General features: G+C 46.0%; 1 protein-coding gene across 2 annotated transcripts in view; it reads left to right on the forward strand.

The window, feature by feature from the left end:
- FCF1 (FCF1 rRNA-processing protein) overlaps positions 1-21,007 on the forward strand; it is a 120,116-nt gene that overhangs the window by 227 nt on the left and 98,882 nt on the right. Inside the window, exon 1 of one of the 2 annotated variants that reach the window (XM_078659896.1) lies at positions 545-704. The exons of the other annotated variant lie outside the window; for it this stretch is intronic. The gene's annotated coding sequence lies outside the window, so the exon portion shown is untranslated. Of the gene's footprint in view, positions 1-544; positions 705-21,007 lie in introns of those variants that run through there. 2 annotated transcript variants of the gene reach the window in all.

The following is a 21,007-nucleotide window of genomic DNA, read 5'->3' on the forward strand; positions in this document are numbered from 1 at the left end:
TCAGCATTGTTCCATAGTGGCATATGTCCATGCGTGTATATCTCGCCGAGTCCATAGGCTGAGTTTTTTAAGTTCTAGGATTTATAATCTTGGCGTTATAATGGGTTAACAAGACTACACATCCCAACGTGCAATTCAAAAACACAGCCGATTGTGTGAGGTACACACACGTGGATATGGGAACACGTAGAACCCTCGGTCTGTGCTGATGGATTCCAGGCAATAATGGGTTAACAAGACTACACATCCCAACATGCAATTCAAAAACACAGCCGATTGTGTGAGGTACACAAACGTGGATATGGGAACACGTAGAACCCTCGGTCTGTGCTGATGGATTCCAGGCAATAATGGGTTAACAAGACTACACATCCCAACATGCAATTCAAAAACACAGCCGATTGTGTGAGGTTAGGTACACACACGTGGATATGGGAACACGTAGAACCCTCGGTCTGTCCTGATGTATTCCAGGCAATAATGGGTTAACAAGACTACACATCCCAACATGCAATTTAAAAACAGCCGATTGTGTGAGGTACACACACGTGGATATGGGAGCTCGTAGAACTCTCGGTCTGTGCTGATGAATTCCAGGCGATGAGGTGGATGAGAGGAGCAGGCAGTTCCTTGCACGGATTTGTTGCGGGAATCTCGGCGGAGATGGAACTGGTGGTCTGTGCTCTTTACCAACTCGAGCGCCGGTAAGCCATTGGCTTGGGCACGCTGAACTGTATATAGAGTGTTGCAGCCTAGTTTCTCGTCATAATTCCGAGTGTTTGATATAGGCTTCTGGTATTGTATTGTAATTACATTTATATAGCGCTTGCTACCCCTGACGAGGCGCCGGAGCGCTTTTTCGGCGAGTAGCACTCTACTCCGGGACCCATAGAGGATTAGTGTTTTATTAGTATAGTGAAACATGCAAGTACATTTTAAGTGGTGGATAGGTTAGTCAGTTATTTGGATTTGGAATGATAACAGAAGGATAGAGGTGGAAAAAGGTTTGTATTTATATAGCGCTTGTTACCCCTGATGGGGTGTTGACGCACACTATTCAGGAAGCCCATAAAGGATTAGTGGTGAATCAATATGGTGAAATATGAAGTAATTTCAGTGGTGGATATTAGTCAGTTATTTGGAGTGAGAAGGATAGCAGAGGGATAATAGGGGAAGAAAGATTTGCATTCATGTAGCACTTGTTATCCCTGATGGGTGTTGAAGTGCTTTTCTGTCAAGTAGCACGCCACTCCGGAACTCATAAAGGATTAGTATTGAAAATGAGTATAGTAAAATATGAAGTAATTTGAGTAGTGGATATGTTATTCAGTTATTTGGATAGAGAAGGGCAGGTGGCGGGATAGAAGAGGGAAATAGTTTGTATTTATATAGCGCTTGCCACTCCTGATGGGGTTTTCAAGCGCAAGTAGCACGCTACTCTGGAACCCATCAGGATTAGTGTTGAATTAGTATGGTGAAACCTGAAAGTAATTTTAGTGGTGGATATGTTAGTCAGTTATTTGGATTGGGGGAGGGGTAGAAAAGAGGGAAGAGTTTAGAAAGGTTTGTTTTAGGGGATCGGTATAGTAAAAGAGGTGTCAGATGATGCAAGGAGGGGTAGAGTAGGAGAGAGTCTAGAAATGGTTATTTTGGGGATCATAGTAGTGGTATGGGGTTTGGGATAAATGAGAGAGTGGATGTAGAGGATATATTCTGTCTAGGTTGGATTATGCTAACTCTCTTTTGCTTGGAGCTAATCAGGCTGAACTTTCCAGACTTCAACGCGTTCAGAACGCTGCCGCCAGAGCTCTGGTAGGCCTACCAAGATTCTGTTCGGCCAAAAAAACTATTCAGAAGCTCCATTGGCTTCCTGTTGCCCAGAGAATTAAGTTTAAGTCTCTCTGCCTTTCGTTCAAAATTCTTAAACACTCTTCTCCTCAGATCCTGGAGCATCTCATTTCTCCTTATGCACCTACACGGTCTCTGAGGTCCTCAAGTCTACATCTGGCTACAGTCCCACGTTTTAAGAGGTCCAGAATCGGCGGCCGCTCCTTTAAAGTACTTGCTGCTAAGCTATGGAACTCTCTCCCTGTCCATATTCATGCGATTGACTGTCTCTTGGCTTTTAGGAGGGCTGTAAAAACTTTCCTTTTTCCATTGGATTCCTAGGGTTGTTGTGTTTGTGTCCTGGTACTGCTTCTGTCCGGTTTTACGTCCTTTTAGCGCCGGGATGCCCCTTTGCTGGGGCATCTGTGCGCTCTATAAATCCGGATAACCTAACATAACATATTGATAGATGTATAGGGTGAGAGATAGGGTAGTGCATTGGAAAGAGTAGTTGAAAGAAATTTGAGATGAATCAGAAGGTTGGGTTTGAAGATGTATTGAGCGAAGTATCGGCTGAGAAATAGGGTAGTGCATTGGAAATGCTAAGTTAGAAGAACGTGATAAATCTATAGATCCATAAGTACATTGAAAGTATGTAGATACATAAAGGAGGGAAGTGTATTGGGCAGCATTTCTGGCCCTGGTCAGTCTCAAACAGGCAACTGCCCTTGTCCTCTCTGCCCTTAGCTGCGATGCCCTAACCCTGGCCTTTTATAGCCCTGGTAGTAAGGTGACCCCTTCAGCCAATGGGAACCCTAGCCCTAACACTATCCAATCGCAACACTAGCCCTAAAATCTAGAACCAATAGGAGACCAGGACCTTACAGCCAATCTTAGCCATAGTCCAAGCACCCAATCAGTTCAAAAACCCTCATCTCTACGTCCAATAGAGGCCCTAGCCCTGCCAGTAGTCCCAACCCAAGTCCAAGCGATCAATGGCACAGGAAGCCCTAGTCCCTACTTCCAATAGAAATCCCAACCCTATTCTTAGTCCCACAACTAGTCCAGCTACCAATCAAACCAGAAACCCTAATCACTACTTCCAATTAAAGGTCTAACCCTAGCCCCACCCTACTCCTAACAACATAGGAAGCCCTAGTCCCTACTTCCAGTAGAAATCCTAGCCCTAGTCACAACCCTACTTTGATTGAATCACAGACCCAGAAACCAATCAGAACCCTCAAATACCCAACCAATGAGGACACCAGCCCTAATCCTAAAGAAACACCAGATACAACCACCAATCAGTGTACACATGTACCAACCACTAGCAGACCATATAAGGTCCCAGCGACCTCAGACAAGGTTTGCTGGCCAGGGAGTTGGAAGCTGCTTCTTCTGTTCAGAATCTCCTAGGAGACAGACCTGCTCAATCCACACTTAGTGAGGCCTTTACCTGCTGAAGTCCTAACTTGAAATCTATCAATACTGTTTGAATAAAACTTTACTCCCTCCCCTGGCTAAAAAACGTATGTCATTCACCGAGTCTAATCTTGCATCAGGTCACGTTTTTGTGACATTCTGTAGCAAAATATGACTGCTTCATGGTTATGTTTTTAAACATGATTTTCCAGTCATTTTGCCTAAGTCTGCGCAATGTGTTCTAGCTTGTAAGTTTGGCTAGCAATTCTCCCTCATACCAGTGGCTGAGACGATGACCAGTGATTACTACTTGTAACAGTATGAGGTGCAGATCTTTTTACCTGCTACCAGTTGAGGAGACCGCTTATTGTCTCCCTTGTAACTAATAACTGAGTGGCTTGTCTTCCTTTAGGTTCCTTGTTTTGTCAACGTGCAGTTTTATAGCTTGTAACTGCCACTAGTGTCGCATCGTAGCGCCCAAACTTTCTAAAGGTGGTAAATATTTGGTTGGAGACATGTTGCCTGTAGTGTGCCTTTAGTGGAGTTAGTTGGGTGGGTGCATGAGGTCCGTATCATGACTAGTGAAATTGCATTTTTGTTGTCACACAATGTATGTAAGTTTCTTGAAAAGTAAGCACATTTTGTTAAGGACACTTGGGCAATGTGTGTGAAAGTTAAATACAAACTTCACACATAATACCTGTTCAAGGTGTTTTCATAAGATTTTCTAAAGTAACATCAGTCATCATTTAGCACTGATTAGCCCCACAATCAATAGTTCTGCCATGTAAGAAGACAACTGTCAGTGGTACACCATCTCAATTCAAACTTTGAGCATGGATTTTACTCCTTGCAAAGATGCCAACTCCCATAAATAACCTGGACTTAAAAAGGATTCTGAAAACGTGGCTATTCCGCAAATGAATCTCGTGGTATACATAGAGTAAGTAACTCCATGTTAACAGGAAGTGGGGTTTTCTATAACACCAAGATGTCATGGTCACAGTCTGGTCTGACTTGCATTCTGTGCCACATGGCACTAATTAGGTAATAGCATTTCTTTCCCAGAAATAAATGCTTGGAGAAATGAGGACTCTGGCACCTGAGCTCTCATTCGTCATTCAAATGGACGAGGGACCTGGGTTAGGTACTTGTTAGGTAGCTGAGCATGTTGGAAGTTTTCCAATCCTGAATCCGAGGTTCATGAGACTCTAAAAGTCCCTGCGGTCACCTTGGATTGTGGCAGTATAAATACAACATCTGGTCTTCCTAGCCTCTGCTAGGCAGTTGATCAACAAGAAAGTGAGATATCATCGTATAGTTCCATTGAGACCTCCAAATTGGTCTTTTGAAGGCATCTTGCTCTTTTGTCATCCGGGGGAGCCTTTATAGGAACACATGCAGGCGGAGATAAAGAAGACGAAGGTCAATGATGCTGACACAAGAAACTATGGGGATCACATACTCCTGACCATGACAGTTTGCTGTGTCGCAGTACATCAAATCTAACACAACAGTGACTGAGATGGTATAGCTGCTTTCATCTAAGAAAGAGGATAAATGCAGTACCTAATATGAAGGATAAAACTCTATAATTACAAATGAAAAGCTACCATAAAAAACAGTGTCTCGAACTTGTAGTCCGTGGTATGACCCAACACACCATCACCACAATTCATATGACATGCATAACAAGTTAATTTCAGTCAATGTCGTCTTTTGTCCGATACTGCTTGACCTTCCACACTAAACACTGCTAAGCTCTTCCCACCATACTCACTGACCCAGTCTGTATAAGCATGACCCACGATATAGACATCTATATTCTCTTAACATTACTACTGCCATCCAATAGCACAGTGAATCAGGACAACAAAACAGGATAATACGCAATCTATACTAAAAGTATCTTGGCTAACATGAAGGGGATGAGGGCAGATGGGTAACCTGAGGTAGGCTGATTAAATTAAGTCCTGTGGGGGCAGCAACCTACCTGGCACTTGGTCTCTTACCCATGCACGTTTAGGGCTAGTGGTGTGACACGACCGGACTAGGGCTCAACCGTCTGGTGGTGCCAGCCCTGCTACAAACAACAAAGACACCCAGGGTCAAGGAGGTAATGATTGTAGGTTTATCGTGGTATGGAGGCGATTTGGTAACCATTTGACTGGAAGGAGGTAATCCAAACCATGACTTTATCTAATAATCCTCCATTTTGGATTCTGATCAGTAGTGTTGGGTGATGGACAGTATTAAATTCAGCAGAGAGATTGATCAAGATCTGTCTCACTGCCCCTTTTGGATCTGTCATTGTTCTGTAGTAATGGCAAGATTATTGATTGAGCTCGGAATTGGTGTTTTGTAAGTAGTTATGTTGCCATTGTTATCAATTCAATCCAGTGTGTGTGCAGAGTGCTTTGTGTAAGTAATGAGCCATGTGAATTGAAAATCTCTGAGCCCTGATATTAGTCTTCCTATTAGTGTTTACTATGTTTTTGCCAGCCAAGTACTTAAGCCATAAGATTTAAAGATACAGGCCTTATATATTTCAGGCCTGTGTGACATCTTTTAATCTGGCCAAGAACTATTTTGTGGGATGGACACTCTTTATTCCGTCCCCTGGTAATTTATTGATACTCAAGAACCAAAGTATGGTCTACAGTCCCCTGTTCTGTGTTTTTCACCCTTAAAACCCCTTTGTGAATGAGTGTGGAGCTTGCCAATCTGCCTTCCGCAAACATTTCATCAGAGTTCCATTGTAGCCCCCTTTCTGGGGACTGGGTGAGATTGCAAGGAACTTGTTGAGGGTGTCCAAGAATGCATCATTGGAATCGGTAAAACTTGTGAAGTGCGTTCCTTCATTTTTCTCTCTGACTTGAGAATTTAGTGATGCCAATGGTGATTTCAAGGAGCAAGATGGTGATCACAACACCACTAGCCACACAAGTGGCCCATCATTGATAGAGTAAGAAGGTGTGATTTTTTTTTTGTTGTTTAACTTTTCTGAGCATTTAAGGGTTTGGACGTAGCTTGAGTTGACTGAGTACTTGATGTTGTAACCATTGTCGCATGGGGTTTGCACTTGGCTGCCCACCTAGTTTGACAGTGATGAAGGGGCTGGAAGTTCTGGCTTATGATGGAATGAATGCTTATGTGATGTCCAAACAAAAGGGTCAATTTTTGCCGGCCGCTATAGAAATATCACTGCCGCTTAAGATCTCCTGTGAGTGTAGTAGGCTGTTGCTGAATGTCTTGGACTTTGCTCTGTTCTGGATTACTTTGTGTGGTATTTTGCAATCTCATCATTCCTCTTAAATAGAATAAACAAACACTCAATAAAAGAGGGACCTCTCGCTGCTTCCTACTTCTGCCCTGTGGTACCTGGGAGAACTTTAGAAAGATGCACGAGTCCCCAGTTATGCTACTCTAATTCACCGTTCCTCGTTCTTGTTCAATGACCCGTTGAACACCTGGGGTATAACAAAAATTATTGATCTATGGCATTGCTGATTGAGGGCTCTTTAGAGGAGCCAAGTGACCAACAAGAAACAGATCAAGACTTTGAAAGAGAAAATAGTGAATATAGAAACAGAGGGTTGGTCACTGCAGTATCCATCCTAGGCTGTGCGAATAAGATCTCCCGTAAATCCCCAGACAATGGAGTACAATGAAGCAGCCGCAGATGTAAAATATGACAGATAAATGTCAACAAATATGGACAAGGCAGTAGTGGTGCATCTTGGGTAGTCATACATATGATAGTGAATCAAGAAGTCTCACAAGAACACACTGGCCACCCTTGGTCTTAGAGAGTGTGAGGCCATGCACCGGTCAGTGATGACCCCATTCAGCTGTGGTGAGAGTAGATAGACCTATATGGTAGCCGGCCCCTGTATTATAATGTTTTGTCTGAGCGGGGTCCATATATGCTTAGGCCTGTCCTGTGGAATCTGTAGCGCTGCATATTCTGTGGCCATTTCACCCCCATATACAGCATTTTTAGCCAGTCTTTGGTCTTGAGGGCAGGGTTTCAGGAGTTGATGTTTCGCTGAACAATAGGAGTACGATTAGAAGTCTGCGTTCTGGTCTAGTGAAGTCTTTGACATAGCATAGTAACAGGGATAGGGATACAGTTAACTGTGAGGCCCACAATATCTGCAATCACTCGCTCTATTTCAGGCAGTATGCCCCCACTGGCGGGCATCCCCAAGCTAAATAGGGGAAACCTGCAGGGTCAGCTCGGCATCTTGTACAATAGGAAGTTCTGTCTGGATCCGTGAGAATCTTTGATTATATGTGTGAGTGGGGAAAGCTCAGCTGGTTCATCAGGGAATGACGGCCATCTGGATCATGACATGTAAGATCCTGAGGTAGTTCAATCTGTAAAGGGCGGTCAGTGTTTGTCCTTCCCCCAAATTATTCATAGGTCAAGAATTTGTTGCCCATGAACATTTGCCCTAGTGTCCACAGCTCTGCTTTCACAAGCCTAGTTTTCACCTCTGTATCTAGGGTAGGATGTATACCACGGTTGTCCAGAATGGGAAGATCTGACGAGTATAGCGGTACCACGCACTCCACTTTAGCTATAGTCCAATTCGTACAGCGAACTGTGTGGGCCTCCGCGTTTGTACCATAACGCTACTACATAGGTTACCAATTGTTGTTTGGTGCTTTTCTATAGGCATGTGGGGTGGCCTAGTCAGTGGGGCAAATTAGCATATCACGCAATGAGGCTCGGCTGTGTAGAACCATCTATTATAGGGTCTGAAACCATGATTCAAGAAAATCCATACTTTCAGCTTCTTAGTTTATGTTGGAGTCACTTTGGTTGCAAAAAGAACAATTGATGGATCGAATGCTGAACAATGCCAAGCATTCACCAGAGTACAGAGATCGGGCCTAAATCCGTCTTTTTTTGCTCATCATGCCATAGCAGTCTAAACCCAGCCAAATGCACATAAGTCTTCATCCTGCTCACCTTGGAGCCAGACACGGTCTACGATGTGAACCAGCTCAATGCCTTCCCCATGAAATTGTAGCTCTAGTTTTATTAGTAGCAACCTACCAGGTTTTGACCCACTCCATGCCACCATCCCCGACTCCCCCCCCCCCCCCTCCCTCATGTCCTACTACATTGGGACAGTTAACAATATTGCAGTGGAGGAAGAAAATCTGGATGACTTTGCAGCCCTGGGGAGAGTTAAGTGTCAAAGATAGTGTTTAGACCTGGGGTCTCCAACCTATTCTGCAATGAGAGCTACTTCTGATTAATGAAAATCGTTGTGAGCTACTGAAGGCTATGTGACTAGTATATTTTTACCAGACACCCTCCTCGCCTTAGTTGACTATGATCCAAATGTCCATGGAGCCGGATACTATGGTTTGAACAAGTGACTAGGGGGGCACTATGACAGGGTTTGCTATGTGTGTCAGTGAGTGTATGGTCTGTGGGGATATATGAACATGTGTGTCAAAGAATGGGATATATGTGTATGGGTGACTATGAGCCTGTGTCGTATGTAATTGTGGCACAGGACATAACTTTTGCCATATGTGGCACTATTACAAGTACAACCATTCTAAAATTTAATGTGTAGAAATATATTCTACAGAAATGTTCATAATAAAAGTACATTTTTCTGCACTTGATGTAACATTTCCCTGCACTTTAAATTCCTGCCATTAAAAAAAATGGCTGTATTTTTCAGTTATGAATGTGGTAGTGTCTACCAGCCACTGGTACCAAGATGCCTGCTGTGAATAAATGTGATATTTTGAAATGGGAGAAAATTTAAAGAGTTAACTTTATGTTTACGTGTATTACAATAAAAACTCATCATTTTAATTTTCTCCCACGTCAAGGTGTCTTTACATACAACAGGCATATTAATCCTAGTGGCCTGTAGACATGGTGCCATATTTATAATAGGAAAATACAGTCATTTGTATAAGTGTGAGGAATTTAAATTTAACACAGATGCTTCATAAAACCCTAGCAGTTAGTTGGCTTAATTTAAAGTAAAGAAAAAACATTAAGACAGTGTTTCATAGAAACATTTTTCTTCACCTTAAATTTCTCCCATTTAAAAGAAAATTACTGTATTTTTCAGTTACAAATATGGCACTGGGTATACCAGCCACTGGGAGCAAAGTGCCTGCTGTTAATAAATGTGGCACTTTGAAAAAGTAGAAAATTAAAATGAGTTAACTCAATCATTAAGTTAACTCTTCATTTTAATTTTCTCTCATTTTAAAAGCATTCAGAAATATAATATTATCATGCTCCAATACTGAGTTGTGAACGACTTTTATTTAAGAGTTAGATACCTCAGTGCATCAGTTCTGAACCTCTGTGACCCATATGGGTCATACATCTAAGTGGAGAACTGCTCATCATCAGGCTCCGCTGATTACAGCCTGATCATAATGAAAAGTAAACATAGCCTTTCCTTTACTTTAAAAGGAAAGTGCAACACTTATTTATTGCAGTTCTTAGTTAAAAATGAACTCAAGGCTGGGAGCTACTCCGAAGGTTTCTGCGAGCTACTGGTAGCTTGCAATTGACTGGTTGGAGACACCTGGTTTAGACAATAAAACCTGTGCATGGTAATGGATGTGCACTCCTGCCATGAGTGCCCAAGTGTACAGATATCTTGATCCTTAATGCTGATTTTTGTTGTTGTTGTCATAGGCAAACACGGATCATACGTGTTCGTCATGACTTAGGCCTGTCTCATGGATTGCGAGTGTTGGACCGGGAAGGGGTTCCCAAAACGCCTCCCTCATGGTGGTGGGAGGCTACCACCTTCACTAGGAGTTTGGCAGCACAAGCACGTTTGTGGCAGCATAGTAGGAGTGAATAGGTCCCTTTCAACATAGGTCACTGAACTGAGGCCTACAAGCTCATTTGTTTTTCAAGTACTGCTGCTATGTGCTTAACTCGTCCTTGACCTACATCGGTTTGGTGGAAAAGTGCTGCGCAGTGCAGAAGTGGTGTATCAACACTGGAGGTATGTGTACCAAGGAAGGGTACAATAACAGAGCTAATAGAGTACAGGGCAGTGCATGCTTGGTGAATGCATATGCTGGATGTGCTTGTGCCGGTGAGTGGTACAGTACCTAAAGGATGTACTAAAAGAGGCCTTGACTCCAACGGTTGGGCCCAGTAACACCTGTGTGCCCCATAGACCTCTGAAAGAGATTCTTACAATCGGTGGCGAGCAGTGGGGCGCCTAACGTTTAGGAGCCTGGATACAGGTGTTGCATTGCCATTTTCCAAATTGCGCCAACAGTACAATAAGTCCAGTTTCTTCTACGCACAAAGGTGACCAGCCTAGACTATGAACAACACCGGGTTGGGAAGTGACCGTTGCACCTTGTCAATAGATCAGATGAAGGATTTATTTAGGGACGGGATGATGGATTCCCAGGAGTAGGGACAGAGAGTTACTTGCATCAAGGACCAGTTTGAGATACTGGTTGAAAGGGCTGAGCCTATAGTTGACTGTAGCGAGGAACCCAGGAAGAGAGCACTGTGGACTTAAGCTCTAAGATGTCCTTAGCAAAGTTCTATCCCAGATCACACCAAGTATATTTTCTAATGCATTTTCCAGAGTTTCACCAAGATACTCATCACCTTTTAGTTACTAGAATTCCTTGGGTGTCTACACCACCTCAAATTTCTAGAGAACTACTGTCCCATTTCCAAGAGTAAATCCTTTGTGAGGGTTGAGTCTAGCAGAGACACTTAGTTTGCAGTTGGTGTGAGAAGTTGGCCTGGCATATGCAGTCCACTAGTTATAGTGGACACCTTGCACCAGTCCAAACAGACCTTATTGATGATAGGTTTAAAGACAACCTTTATTGAAAGCTATCCTAGTGGTAGCTATGGAGAGCAGCCTTCAGGCTAAGTCTTTAAGGAGTGTAAAGGAGCGTGGTTTACCAGATTATAACCCGTTGAATGACCAAATGAAAGGGGAACCGCACAAGGTATATATAACCTATATGTATTTATTAGTAAACACTCTTAACTAACCTTTTTATGAGATTAGAGAACAAGATACACAATATCAACACTTTAGAACTTCAGTAAATAGCACAATATACAATGGGCCCCAGGGGGAAACCAAACCATATATTAAGAAAGTGATATAAGAACCATTACTTGACTAGACCGTGTCTAGAGCAAGTAGAATCACTGGGACTCCAAGGAACCACCCAAGGTAGTGACACAGGGGACCTACGGGGGACGCGTGCAGTGTGAGAACACAGCCACGAGCTCCCTTCGCTTCTATGGGGAAAGTCGCAGTTGAAACTTTAAAGTTTAAGGACACTCAGGAGAGGACTTTGAGCAAACACCTTTAGACTTAGGGGGTTCTAGGGCCAACACCCACGGGAGCACCGGAGTACTCGAGTTACCTCACCCAGGGAAGCAGAGTGCATAGGTGTCAAATGGTGTCGGGCCGTGTCGTCGTTTTCAGTGGTGACCTGCTGCAAAGTGCTGCTGCCGGGAAGGAGGAAAGTGTCCGGAGGGATCCAATCCTGGATCGAAGATGTGAAGAACCTAAAGCAGAGGGGACAGAGTCTGGGTCACTTGCCAGTGACTAGGGGCATGATAGACGAATACCCACCGACGTCAGGTACTTCAGGTGCAAAGAGGTAAGGCTGGACTCTGCAGCCAGGAGGTGTCAACAACGACCAGGAGCTGTATTCGAGCTGTCCCACTAAGGATGTTGAGTGCTGCGGCGTCGGTGCTCGGATTGAATACAGCAAGCCTTGGCAACAGCAACCCACGCAGAAGGAGAAAAGATGCTCCGGTGTGGACCAGCAAGGTCCTGGCGACTCCCCAAGTGGTGGAGAGTCGGGGCACGTCTAGAGCAACCAGATAAGCCCATTGAACATTAGAGTTGCCTTCACTGGGTCCCACCAGTCGACAGACAAGGGATCGCGAAGGGACATCGAGAGGAATCGCGAAATGCCAGCCCACGGGACACTCGGTGAGCGTAGGACAGTAATCTTCGGTGGAAACGCTGCTCAGGGGCTTGGACTACACGTAGCCCAAAGCACAGCCTCCAGGATCGCCAAGAAGCATATGCACTTGCAAGTGTGCACGGTGTCCAGGGGTTCCGGTTCCACAGTCCCTACGAGGGGTACGGGTCTCAGCTTTGCTAGGAGCTCGGGTCGGCCTCTGGGAAGTCTGGGAACTCACCTCCTGCGTTGCAAATTCTTCGGAGTCCAGTGGGAGCTTCGGAGATGCAAACCGGTCAGATGCGTCGTAGGTGCCTGCCAAGCAGGGGAGTAACTACTTCATTCCAAAGGAGATTCTTCAGTTACCTAGCGCCCACACCTCCTTACACAGGCTGCTGTAGCAGACCTGTGGTGTCATTTTGAGTGGTCTCACAGGGGTGGCATAATACATGCTGCAGCCCCTGAGAGGCCTCTATCATACCTATGCCCTGAGTATATAGGATACCATATACTAGGGACTTATAAGGGTGCCCCAGAATCCAATCTGTGGTGTGCCTAAAGTACATGCAATCATTTTAGAGCGAAAGCAGCTAGGCTGGGGTCCTGGATAGCATTGCCTCAGCCAGACTAAAGTCGAAAAACAGTGACCCATCAGCAAAAAGTGGGGGTAACTATAAGAAGCAGATCTCCTACAGTTGGTACTTCAGAAAACCGAGGCTGAGGAAAAGGAGAAAGCCAGAGAGTTAAAGAGGGAATAGTGTGGAGTAGTTAACTGGGAACAAGCGAGGAAGAAGCAGGTGGGACAGGGGAAATGGGCTTGGGAAGAGAAATTGCTAGAGAAGGAGAAGAAAGAGAAGAGAGTTGGAAAGTGAAAAGCTAGCCCTTGACAGAGAGAAACCTAGGAAGGCAGCAGTGACCACGCCATCTGGGATAATTGACTCTACATCCAGTTCAGGGTGGGTTGTGGCCATGGTTTCAAAATAACTTGTTCATGTGGAACCATTTTGGAATGGTTTGTGAGCTTTGAGGATACTGGTAAGGCACATGCCTTAAAAGAGGCATCTAAGGCAGCTTCCTCAATAGCATGCATGCACTGGAAGGGACGGCCATCATTGGGATCATTCCTGTGGCAGACCAGATGGTCTATGGGTAAATTAAGGAAGCTCTTTTTTGGCTAAACCTAGCATATTACCTACAGAGATTCTTGGATTGGAAGAGCGTAGATGGTGTTCAGTGTGAAACTTGTATTCATGGTGTATTGTGTGATAGTAATGAGTGGCTAATAGGGAGGGAGGCCTAGGAATTTTAGTCTATATCCAGTTGATGGTGACAGAGTGTCAAGGAGGAGGGCTCTACCACTCTTAGGCAATAACTGTCTGATTGGGATCAAGGATATAGTTTTGGTAGCCATTGGGAAGTGCTGGAGTATCAGCTAGCCACATTTGAGCTAGAGCTCGGTGGCAAGGCGGCCATGATTGATGTCTGTGTAAGGGAAAAGCAAAATGCTGGACATTTCTAGTGCAATAATTTGATTGCTCCTGGCTTGGTGCCAGGACCAGAAGTTTTTATCGCTTCGACAAAGTCAGCTGTGTAGGAGAGTAGGGTCTGCTATCCTATGGTCACCCCAAATTTTTGCTTTTTTGCTTCACTGGTTTATGACTTAATGTGGCTGTGGGCCTGCTAATCAGACCCACAGCCTGCTGTTCTCTCTCTAAATTGATGCCAATGCACATTAGGTGCATTACGAAATTGGAACTGGTTCACCTTATTGGCCCCTGTAACAGTGTACCCCAGGTACCCAGGGCATAGGTGCTTCCAAGGCCTACCAGGGGCTGCAGCACGTATTATGCCACCCCTGGCCTGGCCTCCATATTTTACACAACTGGCTGATCACTCAGCTGGGGTAAGTCGGAGTAATCACCCCTTACTTAGGTATAGTATGCCTATACCTAACCCAAAATGGACACATATGTTCCTATCAGCCACTCCTATGGAAGGCCTCATCAATCCTGGAGGCAGAGTGCTTGGAAATATGTGAGATGGTGCTCTGGCATGAGCTGAGCCTGTCTGCAGCTTTCGGAATCAATTCCTTTAGCTGTTCCATGATACTGCCATACCATATACTCTTAAGTGCATTGTGAACCTCGCGGTTAAATGCAATCTTTGGTTTGGCTTTATCAAAACATGTCGAGTAAGGTGTCATACGAATTGGAATACTACCCCCTCGCCAGTTCTGGCAACGGGGGTAGCATTCCACCCTTCTAGAGGGACACGACATGTACATAACCTGAAACCCGGGTAAAGTTAAACATGAGCCTCAGCATCACAAAATGGATGCTGCCACCACAGACACAAGTCTGACCTCCTGCTGCTGGGAGTCCTTCCAGCGAGGGCGGCTTGGACAAAGGGTTTCCTGCCTTGGGAGGTGCTAGCACCACCCCAGACAGGGTTTTGTGTATTGGATAGGACAGGGCTGAATAGAATCAGACATGGGGCCCTGTGCATATGCCAGTTCAAACCGGTACTGGGGCTCTCCAGCCCCAGTTCTGGCGCGAAGCTGGACAAAGGAAAGGGGGTGTAACCGCCCCCCCTTCCTGGTCCCACCCAGAGGAGGGACCTAGCAGGTAATCCGGCCCCTAGATTTGGAATAAGAGTAGGAGCTGTGTCCCAAGACTTCAGATCATCCTGAACTCGACTTGAAACTAAGAAGAAGACTGGACTTCGACATTCTGCTGCACAGAAGACTGAAGAGAATCTCCCTTGTGGCCAAGGAGTGACCACCCTGTGAATACAGGCACCAACCAGCAACTCGACGTCTGCTTTGCCGCCGCCTCCTGCCGGAGCCCGAGCCCGAGCCCAGACACCGACAAGACCCAGACTCCCAGACATCTCAGAGCCCGATCCACAGTCCCTGCAAAGAAGGGACCCGTGGAGGCACCGAGAGACGTGGGACCGGACATCTCGGAAGACCCTCGAAAAGCTGACTGCGCAGCACCTGAGGCACCCCCGACGCTGTGCTTTGGGGTTTGAGAAGCCCCAACACCGAGCAGCATTTACACCGAAGATCAGCCCCCCAGCATCTCCATGATCTGCGTGGGGCCCTTTTGCACTTTGCCACTCGACGCGCCATCCCCGTCACTTGCCACACGGCTAGTGGCCATCTTGGCGACGAAAACTACGATTTGCACCGCTGGTCTGGTTGCTCCAGACTGGCCCTTGCTCCCCTGAAAAGGAGCACCCGCTCTGACCTTGCTGGTCCAAGTGTTAAGCTTTTTCCACTTCCTGCGTGGCTTGCATTAGCCAAGGCCTGTTTGCTCCAATCAAGTTGCCGACACCGCCATCAGCTAGAGCCTTCGTGGGACAGCTCGTGATAGACTCCTGGACGTCCTTGACCTCTTCGTGTCCACGTGGCTGCGGAGACAAGCTGCACCTCTTCACCTATTTGCACCCGACATTGCCTGGTTCCATTCTGGTTCCACGGTAGTCACTGGCTAGTGACTTTGAACATTGTCCAGCTTTCAGGTCTTCACCTCTACAGATCCACCCTTGGATCCACCGGAACTCTCCTCGACGACCCGCCTGCAGCATCTTCAGCTCCAAGCACCATCGACCTGCGTGACGAAACCCGACACTACTTCGCACCTGTGCACCCGCTTCCTGTGGGTGAGGTAACTCCGCAACGCCGGTGTTCCCACACTGGTATACACCTCTAGTGCCTGTGTCTAAAGTTTTATCCTTGTAGGTCCATCGGAAGGTTCCTAAAACACTAACTTTGTAACTTTTACGCACCATTGACTTGCATTGGTGTATGCGCGTGCACTTTGAGCACTGCACCCGAGTCCCGCGGCCTTTCCCGACTTCATCACTGTTAGTCCCGAACAGCTCCAGCGATTCCCCAGGCCCTAAGCCTCTTTCCTTTTCCCATAGTGGTTCTTATACCACTATTTTAGTTTTTGGTTTTGGTGGCCCCTAGGGCTCATCCATATTGTGCAACTTTTGTATATTTAAACTGTGTTTTGTTTTAACGCATTTGCTTCTGTGCTCATAAAGAGTATAGGGGATATTTGTAGAAATAAATCTATATATATTTTCAATATATATCTGTGTGGTGTCCTTTCATTTGGTATTCAAGGGGATTGTGTATGGTAAAACAGCTTGCTTCACATGCCTTTACAGAGTTTAGCCTAAGACTGCTTTGTCCACGCTACTAGGATAGCTGGTCTATTAAGGTTGACTTACAACCAATCATCATAAGGGTTGCTTGGCATGGTACAACGTGATCACTAGAACATATACCATGCCAACTTCTCACAAGCTGTATTGACCACAGCACATGCTGCACATCAGTCTCAGAGTGGGAATGGGATCATCCCTAATTTGCAAGGACCAGGACAAGGTAGTTTCAGGAAATGGCAGACTCTGGGGGCTGAGGGAGAGTCTTCCCAGGAAGATTTCCATAAGGCACAGGAGGAATGCCCTATGCTTGTGGGACTTCAGAAGGAAGCAGAGGAACTGGTCAGCAAAAGAGTGGTTGGGAAACGCTATGCTGACTGGGAGAAAGGCCTACTTTATAGTGAGCTGGTAAATCATGAGCTAGGAACTCACAAGAGGCTAGTGGTACCATTGATGCACAGAAACATCCTGTTGTCAGTGGCCCCTGAAGTGCCCTTAGCAGAACAATTGTGCAGTAGAAAAATTCTGGATAGATTGGACCCTCTGTTCTACTGGTCAAAAATGCTCAGAGAGTTTTGGTAGAAGCTGTCCCGCTTACCAGATGAATGGTAAGACAGGATGGAGAACTAAAGCACCATTAGTACTTCTACCAGTTGTGGGTGGTCGATTTGAGCTGTTGGGACTAAACAGAGTTGGTCCATTGGATCCCTCCCGCCTCAGTCAGGCTACAAGTATATTGTGGCTGTGGTGGATCATGCCACAAGGTACCCTGAAGTTGTACTAACTGCATGGGGGGTAGCGAGGGGATCTTTTCTAAGGTTGGATTTCCAAGGGCGATCATTTCTGACCAGGGAACCAACTTAATCTCTTCCTACAGGAGTGAGCAAGCTGGTGTAATATATCACTCCTCCAAGGCATACCATGCACAAACCAATTATTTGGTGGACCGGTTAAACAAGCCTCTGAGGAGCATGATGGGAACTCTGTTGGAGAACCTCAGAAGCAAGTTGGATCTTCTCCTATCATGTCTCTTGTTTGCCTACCGTGAGATTTCACAGAAGGGAGTAGTGTTCAGTTGCATTTTGTTTCTGTATGGACACCCAGTGCTGGATCCACTCACCTTAGTCAGACAATGTGGAAAGCAACCTCAGAGTCTCCACAGAAGGATGTGGTGGACTATGATATTGGAATCAGGAAGTTGACGGCAACATACATGAGTCAGACAAAGGAAAACCTTCAGGGCTGCTAAGCGCTGATAGAGGAAGGGTACGACCATACGGTTACGCTACTTGGGTATCCGGAAGGTCAGACGGTCTTGATTCAAAAGCCTATTTGTCTCAGTGCTTCGGGGGACAAACGGTGTGGGCCATACAAGGTAGTTGAAATTGTTTCTGAGGTAAACTATTTGGTGGGCACAGGTGCCACAAGGGAACATAAAAGGGTGTTCCATATGAACAGGCTGAAGCCTTACTTCCCGAGAAATTAAACAATGAATGTCATGGCTATGGTAGAGAAAGACAGTGAGCCTCTTCCTGACTTGCTGCAAAGTGACATGAATGGCGGAATTGTGAATGGGGTTAAGTTAGCATCTGAGTTAACCCCTGAGCAGCAGAGACAATGTAGAGAGGTGTTGAGCTGGTTTGCCAGCCTCTTCCAGCTGACTCCAGGGTTGACACCGGTCTGTGTGCATAAAATAGACACGGGTGGCAGGCTGGTATTGAATGGCAGGATGTTCAGAATGTCTGACCAGGTTCAGGGATGTATTAAGGCGGAAGTTGCCAAGATGTTGCACCTGAGGGTTATTGAGAGATCTCGTCTTCCTAGGTCTAGTCCTGTGGATCTACTACCAAAGCAAGTTTCCACTGACTTGGAGTTTTGTGTGGACTATCGAGCCCTCAATGAGGTAAAACAAACCTAATGCCCATCCAATTCCAAGAGCGGATCTACTTGTAGATCAGGTAGGTGCTGCAAAGCACTAAGCATCTTGGATTTGACTAGTGTATATTGGGAGATTGCTGGGGCACCAATTGCCAACAAGAAGACTGAATTCTGTACGCCAGAGGGGCTGTTTCAATTCAAGGTGATGCCCTTTGGGTTGAAGAATGCTCCTGCCACTTTTCAGCACCTGGTGAATCATGTTTTCGCATGGCTTTAAGATGTCTATGTGGCTTACCTGCATGATATTGCAATGTTCATCAATTCTTGACAGGACCACTTAAGGCACCTATGGCAGGTGTTGGCCAGGATACAGGAGGCAAAATGCACCATCAAGGCGACCAAGCGTCAGGTGGGGCAGTCCTCTGTAGTCTACCTTGGCATCCAACAGCCAAATCTTCCCGTTCCCCTCCTTGTGCCCAAGATTCATTCTGTGATGAAGTGGTAGTTGGCTACTACCCAGACAGAAGTTCGGGCCTTTTTGGGACTCGGTGGTTATTCCAGGAATTTTGTGGCAAACTGTGGAATTATGGTTGACTGCTTTGACACCTAAGAAGCAGCCCAGGAAAATAATATGCACTGCAAAGTGTCAGATTGCGTTTGAGCAACTGAAGAAAACACTATGCACTGCACCTGTACTGAAAGCACCGGACTACAGTCAACCTTTCATTATACAGACAGATGCCTCAAAGAAAGGAGTTGGACAGTGTTAGCTCTCAACTGGGTGACAAAAGTTGAGAGCGTCTGTTAGCCTTTATTAGTTGGAGATTACTACCTAGAGAACAGAACTGGGCTGCTATTGAGGTGGAGTGCTTTGCCGTAGTCTGACCCTTGCGTATGTTTCTCTCATTTGTTTGGCACTAAGTTAGTGTTGCAAAGAGATCTTAAGCCAATGAAATGGTTGCTGGCTATTATGGGAGAGTGTGTCAAGTTGTTGAAGTGGTCTGTTTATTTGCAAGGGTTAGAGTTTGTGTTGGAGCATAGAGCCGGATTGAGCCACGGGAATGCTGATGTACTTTCCTGCCGTTTTTGTCAATCTGACCACCTAACCTCTCCAGGGTAGGAGTTTATTTGGGGTGTTCTGATCTGAAAGTCCTCTACATGGAAATGGACATACACCCCTGCCCTGAGTGCCCCAGTGTACTGATGTCTATATCCCTAATGCTGATTATTGTTATCATAGGCACCTGGATGATGGGTGCGTCATGGATTCCAGTCTTATTGGAGCAGGAGGAGTGCCCAGAGCGCTTCCCTCATAGTGGTGGTAGACTACCGCATTCTGCTCAGTTAAGTAGGACGAGCGTGGTGGTGGCCGCACACACTGTAGTGCTAAGTAGGAGTTACCAGATCCCTTTTAACCTATGTCACTGGAGTGAGGCCTACAGGCTTACTCACCTTTTATTAGTTCTGTTGCTGTGTGCTTAACTCGCCCTTTGCTTACATCGCTTTGGTGGAAAGTGCTGCACAGTGCAGAAGTGGTGTGTCTGCTTGTGGAGGTGGGGAGGTGTGCGCACGCCTGGGATGGGTACAATTTGGGAATCATGTTGTAGTGAGCAGTGTGTACCTGGTGAATGTCTGTGCTGGATGTATATGTGCCTATGAATGGCACAGTACATAAAGGATACAATGCTGGGCAGTGTATGATGTTAAATGCTTATGCAAGTTGTATATGTACCTAAGAGTGGTACAGTGCATGGAGGATACTATACTGTGCAGTGTGTGTATGCTGTATACATGCACTAGGTGTATGTGTGCCTGTGGATGGTAAAATACATGATGGGCCTTAGGTTCAAATTTTCATGATCCAGACCTGCATGGAGGTAGCGAGATTTCCCACCACACCTCGCCACAAACCCCACCTCCCCAGACAGATTTGTGTATTGCTGCATTCCTGTAAGCTGGGTGGCACACACACTGTGGAGGGGAGAGCCAAGTTTTCTGTGTACACTTACAATGGTGCTATTTGAATCTGTAAGAGCTCACAAGAAAGGGGCCTGACCACATCCCGTGAAGGAGACAGGGCTGATAAGAGAATCATAAAGAATAGGGCTGGGTCCCAGGGCTAGCCTTTTGATGTACAAGTCACTGTGGCTGACATCCAGGTGTGAACTCTAGTCACTCTTATGGCCTGTGTTGTGAGACTATCAGCTTTGGAGCTCTGACAGACTACTTTTCAAAAGGAGGCAGAGGAGTGGACACTTCAAAAGAAGCAGAACCCCAGCATAAAACTTAAGACTCAGACCCTAAATCACATTTGGTGTCTGGAAATGGACTATAAGAAAGGGAATTTGAGACTCCAAGAATTGTCATCCGTCAGGCAGCCAGATGGGCTGTGTTAGGAGGAGAAGCTCTCCCAGACTTCTGCCTGTGACCGAAACTGGGGGCCAAGGGCTACTAGTATCCCTGCTGGGTAAAGGGATATCACCCATGGAATCCAAGACACCACCTAGCTTGGAGCACCAGAGTCTGCCTACTCGCTAAATCCAGGGTTCCCTTTACGGAAGCGGAGAGCGTTGGAGGGAGCTGGTTCCAGTGAGAGTCCCTATTGAGTAGACTCCCTGTGCGGAAATAGATGCTGCACCAATCTGGTCATTGCTCGTGTGTAGGACAAAGTTGCAACCTTTACCAGGAGAGGACCGCAGTGAATTGAGCTGCTGATCGGCCTGGAGCCCTGTGTAGGGCC

This window comes from Lissotriton helveticus, chromosome 9, assembly GCF_964261635.1.
Source record: "Lissotriton helveticus chromosome 9, aLisHel1.1, whole genome shotgun sequence".
NCBI lineage: Eukaryota > Metazoa > Chordata > Amphibia > Caudata > Salamandridae > Lissotriton > Lissotriton helveticus.